The following is a 10,736-nucleotide window of genomic DNA, read 5'->3' on the forward strand; positions in this document are numbered from 1 at the left end:
CAGCCCCGCAGAGGTCCCGGCCTCGCTCTCTAATGTCCATTCTCCTCTTGCTTTCATGGCGCTTCTTGGACCATGGAGTAGCCTCATGAAAACATCCCAGCTGTGGGCACAGGCACCAGCACCGATTCCCCAAGCCAAAGTCCCCTTTGCAATCCAGGGAACCAGCCTGGGTTGTCTGGAGCGCAGGGTGTGGCCCATGGTGACTGCAGACACTGCCCCTGCTGCACGGCGACTCCTGGGACCCCTGTAGCCCATCAGCACTCGGCTCTCCCGCATTCTGCTGAGCGGCTGAGATCTGGGGGAACAGAAACCCTTTGTGAGAGATGGAAAATCTCCTCCCAGGAACACTCTGTCAATGGCTGCCAGACACCGTCCCTGTGAAACCCCAAATGTGCAGCCCCTCGGATTCCCACAGGGGAGATCTCAGCTCATTCATTTGTTACCTGGCTCCTGGGCTCTGGGGCTCTGGAATGCGGTGTGGTCTAGGGGGTGGAGCTGGATTTGTTGACAGTGAATGAGAGGGGCTTGTGCTGAAGGACCCTGGGTCAATCCCCACCAATTCCTGTGATGTCTACATGTGGCCATGATTTTACTTACCTCTCAATGTAGGTTATTTAGCCCATTCCTGGACACACGTGTTACATCTGCTGCTGGCCACCCCTGAGATGTAGGTCCTTCATCCACACAAGGACATGGCACATCAAAGTCAATCCAGCAGCTCCCATCCGGTCTTCACCTCCGCAATGGACGGCGAGCTCTAACCTGACCAGAGAAAGACAGGGTGGTGTTCTTCAGGGGAATCTGCTGGAGCTCCTGCATCCCCTGCTCCACCTCACACCCCGACACGCTAAGGGTTTTCCAAAGATACCACTAATCTCGGATAAACAAAGCAGCTGAGATGAGGTCAGTGTGGGTGGATTTACTGAGCAGACTGGTTCTAATGGAAGAACAGATTTCTTCCCTGCTCTAGGGAGATTCCCATAGGAAAAGTCTCGGATGGTTGGGGTGGAGGCAATGCAAACCCTCAGCAGGAAATCAGGACTCGGGGAGTTAAGGGGTGTCTCTGTCCTGCTGGAGGGAACAGATCTGGAGACCAGGAAGAGCACTAGTGGCATTGTAGGAAAGCCAGTGACTTCTACCTGTGAAGGTGGCTAAAGCTTCTGGCAGACACTAGAGTCCCGGATCCTTACACCTCCTTTGGGGATCCCTTTCCTAGGAATAAAATAAGGACACCACACAGAGAATGACATTTGAATCCCAGGTCTGGGATCCAGGGAAAAGGGATGATCTCAGCCAGGCTATGTACCAGGAACCTGATTTTGGTCCCAAGAGCCACAATTACCCAGAGGAGGTTTTCTTCCCCATTTGCTTTCAGGTTATTTACTCACAGGATTCATTTGTCTGCTTTGCCGGGTCTCCACTCTCTGCAGCTGTTCATTGGTTTTAGTAACAGTCTTTCAGTTTTTGCTTCTGTTTCCATTTCTTACAGTGTAGCATCTGCTCAGCACTTTTTAAAAAAATAAAACAATTCAAAACAAAATCCTGATCCTATATTGAAGAGGAAGGTTCCTGAGAATTTGGCTGCAGAACTTTAGTGTCTGCATATTTCAGTCCCTATTATTTATTCAGGTGCAGGTCTGATGCCATCTGCACCCCCAAGAATGCCCATATGATGCAGGGGGGGTCTTAGAATACCTGTTAAAAGAGAAGAAGAGAGTAGATTAAAAGGTGGGGAAATCAACCAATGCATCAGCACGTCTCTGCATCATTAAAGCACCAGGCATGGGAGCGAAACAGGTTAAAAATCCCCATGGTTCTTTCCCACTAGACAGACGTCCAGAAAGAAAAAGGCCTTCAGCCAATTATTTCCTTACACTCGGAAGGGGTGAAATTCAGCCCTGTGCAGACAGCCAGGGCAAGGTCTGTGCATCACAGCGGGGTTAAGTGGCACTTCACTGCCCAGGTGCTGGGAGACTTCGGTGGCAGTTTTCCTCCTGGATTGGAACAGCCGGTTGGAATCCTGTGAGGTACAGAGCAGAGAGAGGTTTGGGCCACAACGTTCACCTCAGAGGCTGAGCTTCTGCAGACTTTTGGGATGTTCCCATCTGAGGAGGAGGATTTTGGCCAGCCCCAGCTCAGAGCTTTCAGTCACTTCAACCAGTGATTCTCTGGCACAGTTGATCTAAAGCAGCTGAACTTTTCAGGCCTTGCCCCCATCTCGGACCCCCCTCCCACCTCGCATTGCCCCCTAACAGCCCTCTCCCTTCTCTCGATCCCTGCCAAGCCCAAATACAGAGCCTAGCCCACGCTCCTCCTCTCTTAGACCCTTTCCTCACACGACCCTCCCCTACCTTTGAGAGGCTGATCCCTGTGCCCTTTACCCAGCTCCTGGAGAAATCATGGCTCCTCAGGACAACCTGGGAGTGGATGGTTCCAACCTCTGTGTGGGGTGCGTGGTTTTCCGTCTAAGCATCACTGAGAGCCAGCACGTCTCGATTTCACAGGATGAGTGAAGTCTAGGAAGCGCTGCTCTTCTTGAGGAATTCCAACTTCGCCCCATTTATGAATGGCTTCCACTTTATTTGGATCAATGGTAACATCTTCTGGGGAGAGGATGTACCCCGAAAAACTCTGTGGAGAGTTGGCTGGAGGTTCCGCTTTTCCAATTCTGCATTGAGACCATGCTGCCGAAACCTCTCCAGGTTTGGATGTGCTGCGCGTGCTGCTCTGGGTTCTCCAAAAAGAGATGTCTGTCACCCGAATAGATGACACTGTCCCCAAATACATCACTGATTAAGTGTTTCAAGGTCAGGGGACCGTTAGTTAGCTCAACTAGCATATCAGACCGTTAAAATGTCCATCGTGTGTTTTGAAATCTGTCTTCCATTTGTCCCTTGCCCAAACGAGCGTTAGATTGGAAATCCTTGCAGATGAAGGTTGATGAAAACCTTTGCAGATTTCCTGTGAGCCAACAATTGTGGGATTCACAGCAGAGGGTAATGGTTTCAAATGATCACTTTGTTCAGGAGCTGATTGTCTAAAGAGAGGCGTTGCAGAGTCCCACATTTCTTCTTCCCAAAAAGGGCCTGCTCTTAGGACTGGTTTTCATGACTGTACGCAGGGAGATCCACTAATTCTGGTCCCAACAATGCGTAAATACAGGGAAAAGCAACTTTCAGCCAAGGTGGTAGGTCAACAGGGCAGTCATAGTCCCGGTCCAGAGGTAACGAGTCCACATTTCTTTCCACGGTATCCATGTAACCTTGGTATTTATCAGGAACACCACCATTAATCAAACCCTAACCCCTCCCCTTGACCCTCCCAAGCCCTACCCGTTAACCCCTTAGTCCCTCCCACCTGTCACCGGAAGTCCCGCCCCATGGGGGGGTTTAACTCTGGGGTCAAGGTGGCCACATGACTGGAAGCAAGGTGTGTCATGTGACCCCTCTAAGAACTCCTTCCACCACTCTCTACCAATCAGGATGGGTTTCATCCCAGAAGGACCACCCTGAGAGGAGATTTGACCAGTCAGGGTGAGTTCCGAGGTGGGGTGACCCATCCAGAAGTGGGTCGTGTGACCCCTCTAAGAACTCCTCCCACCGCCATCTACCAATTAGGATGGGTTTGACCCGATAGGACTGCCCTAAGAGGAGATTTTGACCAATCAGGGAGAATTCTGGGGCAGGGTGACCCGTCCGGAAGTGGGCCGTATGACCCCACTAAGAACTCCTCCCAAGGCCCTCTGCCAATCAGAGTGCAGCACCATTACCCCATAAGTCCCAGCACCGGACAGATGAGGCCATCTCTTACCAGGGACACATGGTTTAGAAATCGTGGGAAGGCTGCTGAGAGGAAACCTGGACTCCTTCACCACCCCCGTGAGAACTTCAGACTCTGTCTTAGCCCCGAGGGTCTTTGACCATCCGCGGAGAAAGCGCTACATCAGCGACAGTGCCGAGGAGGAGGAGGGAGCGACTGAGGGGAGCCCTTCGGCCCAGCCATTGATGGATAAACCGGAACCAGAACCCCAAACCCAACTGCTTGTGAGACACCCCAATGAGCATGGTGGCCTCTCTTTGTCCACCCCCTTAGAGGTGGAGTGCGATTGAGGCTCAGGGGTGTCACCGGTGGAGAAGGTGAACAGAAAAGACGTCACACAGGTAAATGAATGGTTAAGAAGCAATCGCTTCTTAATGGGTAAGGAACCGAGGGTTGTGTAAATCTAAAAACAAGCAGTGGGCTGCTTACACTGTTTCTGTTATGAAAATCAACAGCTCAATGATGCCTTCCTACATGGCCTGGAAACCCTGGACAGCGTTGCATGAAGCAGGGAAGATAACCGGGCCCACCTTGGTTTTGCTCAACGCCGATACAAATTGTTGAAGAGGACTCTGAGGATGATGGCCATGAGGGGTTTCGGAGGAGGCTTGGCATAGAACTAACTGGGCCAGTGCCACGTCGTGAGCGTAAAAAAGTCACGCGGACTATTGTATGTGTTGCTGTTTATGCTGCCCTTAAGCACTGCCTGAGGGAAAAGCTTTGTGAAGAATGCGAGGGCCGTGTCATAGATTTGCCAGGCCAACGGCCCATGACTGGGTGACTTGGTCTTTAGTGGATATAAACCACAAGTTCTGGGGCCTATGTGCTGAGCTGGGTTTGGAAAGATGATTAAACACCATTATTGCCAGAGGTTCTGCTGTGCAATGTCTGTGCCTAAGCCAAGAACATTCAGCGCAAGGGGGAACCTTGATCAATGCTGTGCAATTGAGTGGAGCCCCTGACTGTGTTTTAAAGAAAATAACCTGCTTACAGCTGGAGTGGAAAAATTGGAGGCACCTTCTGGTTCATTTTCTTTAAAACACAGTCAGGGTCTCCACTCACTTGCACAGCATTTCTCCAGTTATGGCAATCATGTGAACAAGGACGTGTGTATCACGAATTGGTTTTTTGCTATAAAACCTGTTGAAAAATCTCTATTCAGGGGGATGACAGTTCGCTGCGCCCCCCCCCCTCCGCATGCTCGTAATAAAGGGGCCTCGGGCGATTCTGATCCAAACACAACGCGGGGTCGTTTTTCCACGACACGGCGTGATATTGGCCATCTAGTCCGCACAAAAAGTTACAGATCCCTGCTTAAGGAAAAGACTATTTGTAAGAAATCCAAAAGGATTCAGCTAGAGGGGACAAACACATGATAGAAAACTTGGTAGCTGTAAATTTAAAAAACAAACCCTATTGAAAAGGGCTTTGTGACTATCCGTGTTTCTGTTCCAAGGCCTTTGGCCCTTAAATGAGCTAAAAGTTTTAATGAAGCATCTTGGCTTGGTTTCAAGGAGCTGTATGTCTTTTAAATCAAAAATCAATTGTGTGTGAGAACCTAGCGCTTGGGGGTTTTGTGTGTAAAAGTGACCCATTTACAGCAAAAAGCTGAAATGTATGTTGTGGGTGGGTGGGGGGAATCCTAAGAAATGTGCTTACAGTAAAACAAACAGGCTGTTCAGACCTGTGTTTGAGTACAATAGAGTTGACTTATCCTGTTGAACTGAGTGGGTTTAACCCCCCCCCCCCACTGAATAGCCAGGGTGACTGCGATTACTTACCCTTGGTGCCATAGGGTTAAATTTGATGTGGGTGGGTGGGTGGTTGTGGATGGTGAGTTCTGATTAATATGAAATGAAATAAAACTTCAGGAATTCACAGATGCTATTGGACAGTTTCAATATGACCCCAGGAGTTGGTGGAACACTATTGGACAGATTAAATATGGCCCTGGAGTTGGTCGAATGCTCTGGGTTGTTCTTTCTAGAAAACACCCCCACCCCAAACTTTAAGCATGAAAGAAACATGTTTAAAAAAAAAACCTCAAGCCCCAAGACATTCATTGATCTCTGCAAAGGGCCCCCCGCTTGGAAATGGGGACTGCTCAATACTCTAAGATGGCCCCACAGAAACATTTATTTTAACTTACAAGAAAAAAGAAAAAAAAAGCCCTGTTGTGCAGACAGCTTGGTCCCCCCACCCCAGATCACCACAGGGGGTGCTGCGGGAGGGGTGCCTAAAGTCCTTAAGGATCTATTAATTCAGAGCTGTGGGGATTAAATTAAGCTGCTAGCTACTATGCTGAAGTCTGTTTGAAACAATGGGCTAAGATGGTATAAAAACCTCAGGTCTGTTGGAGACTGTTCTTTTCAACAGAAACTTTCTTCAAAAGCTGCTGGACGGCAGACAGAGGTATGGCTGGCTGGCTTCAACTCTGAAACTATATATTGTATAATGCCACTCTTTGCCCAGGCTGTCTTAGGAAAATAATGGTGCCTATCTTCATTGCAGCGTGATCTGCTTAGCATGGACCCAGTAACTTTAAGCTGCAGTTCACCACCAGGCCAAGGTAAAAACCATTTTAACTATAGTAGTGCTTAATATTGTTTTCAAAACCTTTAGTTATTACACAGTTTGTATAGGGATTTGGTGGTAATAGTCACTAACATTTTTGCTTGTTCTTTAACCGGAAGGCCCAAACACACATGGTGGGAACAGGACAAGCATGTGCCTGCAACACTGGATCCCTTAGTGAAAGGGAACTTTTTTGCAACTGGCTTTTAAAAGCATGGCGGGGAGGGGTGTTATTGAAAAGTATATGGAGGCAAACTTGGTTTGGTGTGTTTCTAAAGCTGCTGATTTGTGTGTGCGGGGGTCTGGGCAAGGCATAGGTGTAGGGTGTAAAAGTACTTGGTTTGTTTCAAACCAACAGGAGTTTTTTCCTGTGCAAAATGTGGTTTAAAATGGATTTTAAAAGCAGTTTGGTTTTTATTCTGCAAAATGAGATGTATTTTAAAAAATGTTTTTGAGGTTTTTGTTGTTATTTGTTTGTTTGTTGTTTTTTGGTTTATGTTTTAAGTGGTAGAAATAAACTCAAAACCTGTTTGTTGCACAGCCTGAACTGGATGATTTGCTTTAAAGCTGTGACTTGTTAAAGAGAAAAAAACCCCTAATGAATATTTAGTTTTGAAGTTTACAAGAGGGTTTCCTGTGTTTTATAATAATGCTGTTTGCTCCACAGTACGGTGGAAACATGAGAGATCCCTAGAGCAGAGGGAAAACAAGCTCAGAAGAAAAGGGAACGAGACAGCTGAAAGGGAAAATTCACCAGCATCAGTGACTGATGGATGGATGATGCCCAGTGAATATATTTTGCTTATTGGTTGGGTTGTTCTATGAGGTTTTGTATTTGAAGTGAATAAATACATGGGTGCGGGTGAGAAAGATGGTAAAGTTCAGTTTTGTAAAATGGTTCCCCCCACGCCCCATAGGCCTGGGCAACTTTTCTGACAATGCTTAGTCAGCGCTACAAGGACACCTCCTCCAGAACCGCCAAAGAGCCAGGAATCTGCTTGGAGACCTTTAACAATGCAAAACAGCACAAGAGTGCAGATGAAGCACCCGGGCAGTCCCAACCTCATATCCGTCAAACCCAAGGGCAAAACAAGACTCTGGTAAACAACAACCACAACTCCAGTTCCTCAGCGGCCACTGCCACCGGAAACCCTGAATAAACACCCACATTCACAAACCCGGAGCATGCGCTCGAGGGGCTCTGAACGTGCGCAGAACCACACACATTCACAAACCCGGAGCATGCGCTCGAGGGGCTCTGAACGTGCGCAGAACCACACACATTCACAAACCCGGAGCATGCGCTCGAGGGGCTCTGAACGTGCGCAGAACCACCCACATTCACAAACCCGGAGCATGCGCTCGAGGGGCTCTGAACGTGCGCAGAACCACACACATTCACAAACCCGGAGCATGCGCTCGAGGGGCTCTGAACGTGCGCAGAACCACACACATTCACAAACCCGGAACTCACGCTCAAGGGGCTCTGAACATGCGCAGAACCACATACATTCACAAACCCGGAGCGCGAGCTCGAGGGGCTCTGAACATGCGCAGAACCACATACATTCACAAACCCGGAGCATGCACTCTAGGGGTTGTGAATAAAACACCAAGGACTGACAAACCATTCTCCCAAAACCATAAGCTCGTCACCGCTCCCCTATATTCTAGTATTTGGGAACAGTTTGATGGTTCATTCGGAAAACTGATGGACGCTGTGTCCCCGGGGGGGCGGGGGCTAAAAGAACGGCATTCTAAAGAGAGTTGGGAAAAATCTGACGCTTTGCTCAGAACACTGGTGACCTCTGTATCCTCAGGGAGCCTAACGACCGACCGCAACTCGCTTACTGGATGCTGAAATGAGTCTGTTCTTCAAAGAACCAACTGAGCCGAATACTAAAAGGCTAAACCTTACAGCGCCGAGCTTCAAAGGTGCCTAATGTAGGTGAAGCCGAGCGATGCGGAGAAAGTGAAAATCAGTCTGTTTCTACCAGAACAGGGACTGAATGTAACTGCAACCCCCCAGAAACACCAAAGAGCTCAGAGCCTGTTGCTCAGCAGATGTTGGATAACGCGAAGAAGCGTTCTAAGAAAAATGCATTTGTACTGCTAAAGAAGCTGGGCCAGGCTACAAATCTCTCTTCCTGGAACGATAAAGGGGTTTTGTGTACAAAGGCTCTGTGGTTAATGGTTCTAACATGCTTGACTTAGTCCGGGCCGTGACCCAGACGGGCTCTGTTCCTAGCAGATATGGACTTTAAAGATGGGATGTGTTTATGAATGTCATGGTGGAACGGAACATACCACCTTCCGTCATGGGCACTGCGGCCAAGAGAGCTCTATGGAACGTCTCATGACCTCGACCGTCACTTAATCCAGAGGTAACAGTAAGCCGGTACGGGCCAGTACGGAGTACCAGCCAGAGTCAGTACGCCGTGCCAGACCGCACCGGCTTCCTCGGCGGGGATTGAAAGGGCTCAGAGCTCCGGCAGCTGTAGGGAGCCCAGAGTCCTTTAAATTCCCCCCGCAGCTCCAGGAGCCGGGCTGGGGCTGGGATTTAAAGGGCTCACAGCAGCAGGGCCGCCCAGAGCATTCCGGAGGCCCGGGGTCTTCGGCAGTGGGGTGCAGCCAGGTCTTCGGGGCACTTCAGCCGAATTACCGCCGAAGACCTGGCTGCATTTCGGTGGCGGGTCCCACTTCGGCGGTAATTCGCCAGTGGGGGGTCCTTCTGCCCCGGAGCGGAAGGACCCCCCACCGGCGAAGACCGGGAGCGGAAGAAGCTCCTGGGCCCTGCCCTGCAAGAGTTTTCCGAGCCCCCCCGGAGCGAGTGAAGGACCCTGCTCCAGAGGCCCCGAAAAACTCTCGTGGGGGCCCCTGTGGGGCCCAGGGCAAATTGCCCCTCTTGCCGCCCCCCCCCGGCGGCCCTGCACAGCAGGGGTGAAAGTAACTTCCAGGACTTACCGGTACTGCTGGAGCCCTGAGGGGGCGTGGCCTCAACCGGAAGAGGCAGGGCCTCAAGATTTAAAGGTCCTGGAGCATCGGCTGTTGCTGGGAGCCCCAGGGCCATTAAATCAACCCTGGGCTCAGGGGCAAATTAAAGGGCCCAGGGCTCAGGCTGCCGCGGAGCCCCGAGCCCTTTAAATTCCCCCGCAGCTCTGGCAGCCGGGTTTGGGTGTGGATTTAAAGGGCCCGGAGCTCCCACGGCTGCAGGGAGCCAGAGCATTGGCCGGGCTGGGTCCAGGATTTGAAGGTCCCGGAGCTCCTGCCGCTGCAGGGAGCACCGAGCTTTTTAATTCCGAGCCCCAGCCTGGCTGCCGGAGCTGCGGTGGGAGGGGAGGAGGGATTTAAAGGGCTCTGGGCTTCCCGTAGCTGCGGGAGCTCCGAGCCCTTTAAATCCTGGACCCAGCCCAGCTGCCAGAGCTGCAGGGGAAAATTAAAGGGCTCTGGGCTCCCTGCAGCTGCTGGAGCTCTGAGCCGTTCAAATCCCTGCCGAGGAAGATGGTGCGGTCCGGCACGGCGTATTGGCTCTTCCTGGTACGCCGTACTGGACTGTAATGGCTTATTTTTATCTCTGCTTCAGAGATCCCACGGCTGCAGGGAGCCCAGAGACCTTTAATTTCCCCCCGCAGCTCCGGAAGCCAGGCTGGGGCCAGGATTTAAAGGGCTCAGAGCTCCCACGGCTACAGGGAGCCCAGAGCCTTTTAAATTCCCCCACAGCTCTGGCAGCCGGGTTCGGAAGTGGATTTAAAGGGCCCGGAGCTCCCACGGCTGTAGGGAGCCAGAGCATGTCCAGGCTGGGGCCGGGATTCGAAGGGCCCAGAGCTCCTGCCGCTGCGGGGAGCACCGAGCTTTTTAATTCCCAGCCCCAGCCTGTCTGCCGGAACTGCGGTGGGAGGGGAGGAGGGATTTAAAGGGCTCTGGGCTCCTCGCAGCTGCCGGAGCTCTGAGCCCTTTAAATCCCCACTGAGGAAGCTGGTGCGGTCCGGCACAGTGTACTGGCTCTTGCCGCTACGCCGTACTGGCCCGTACCGGCTTACTTTCACCTCTGGCTCAGAACTCCTACAGCTGCGAGGAGCCCAGAGCTATTTAAATTCCCCCCGCAGCTCCAGGAGCTGGGCTGGGGCGGGAATTAAAGGGCTCAGAGCTCCTGCAGTTGCTGGGAACCCAGAGCCCATTAAATCTCCCCCCCTGCAGCTCCAGCAGCTGGGCTGGGGCCGGGATTTAATGGGCTCACAGCAGGGGTGAAAGTAACTTCCAGGATTTACTGGTACTGCTGGAATCCTAAGGGGGCGTGGCCTAAACCAGAAGAGGCGGGGCCTCAAGATTTAAAGGTCCTGGAG

The sequence above is a fragment of the Mauremys reevesii genome, linkage group 1 (assembly GCF_016161935.1).
Source record: "Mauremys reevesii isolate NIE-2019 linkage group 1, ASM1616193v1, whole genome shotgun sequence".
In the NCBI taxonomy this organism is placed as follows: Eukaryota; Metazoa; Chordata; order Testudines; family Geoemydidae; genus Mauremys; species Mauremys reevesii.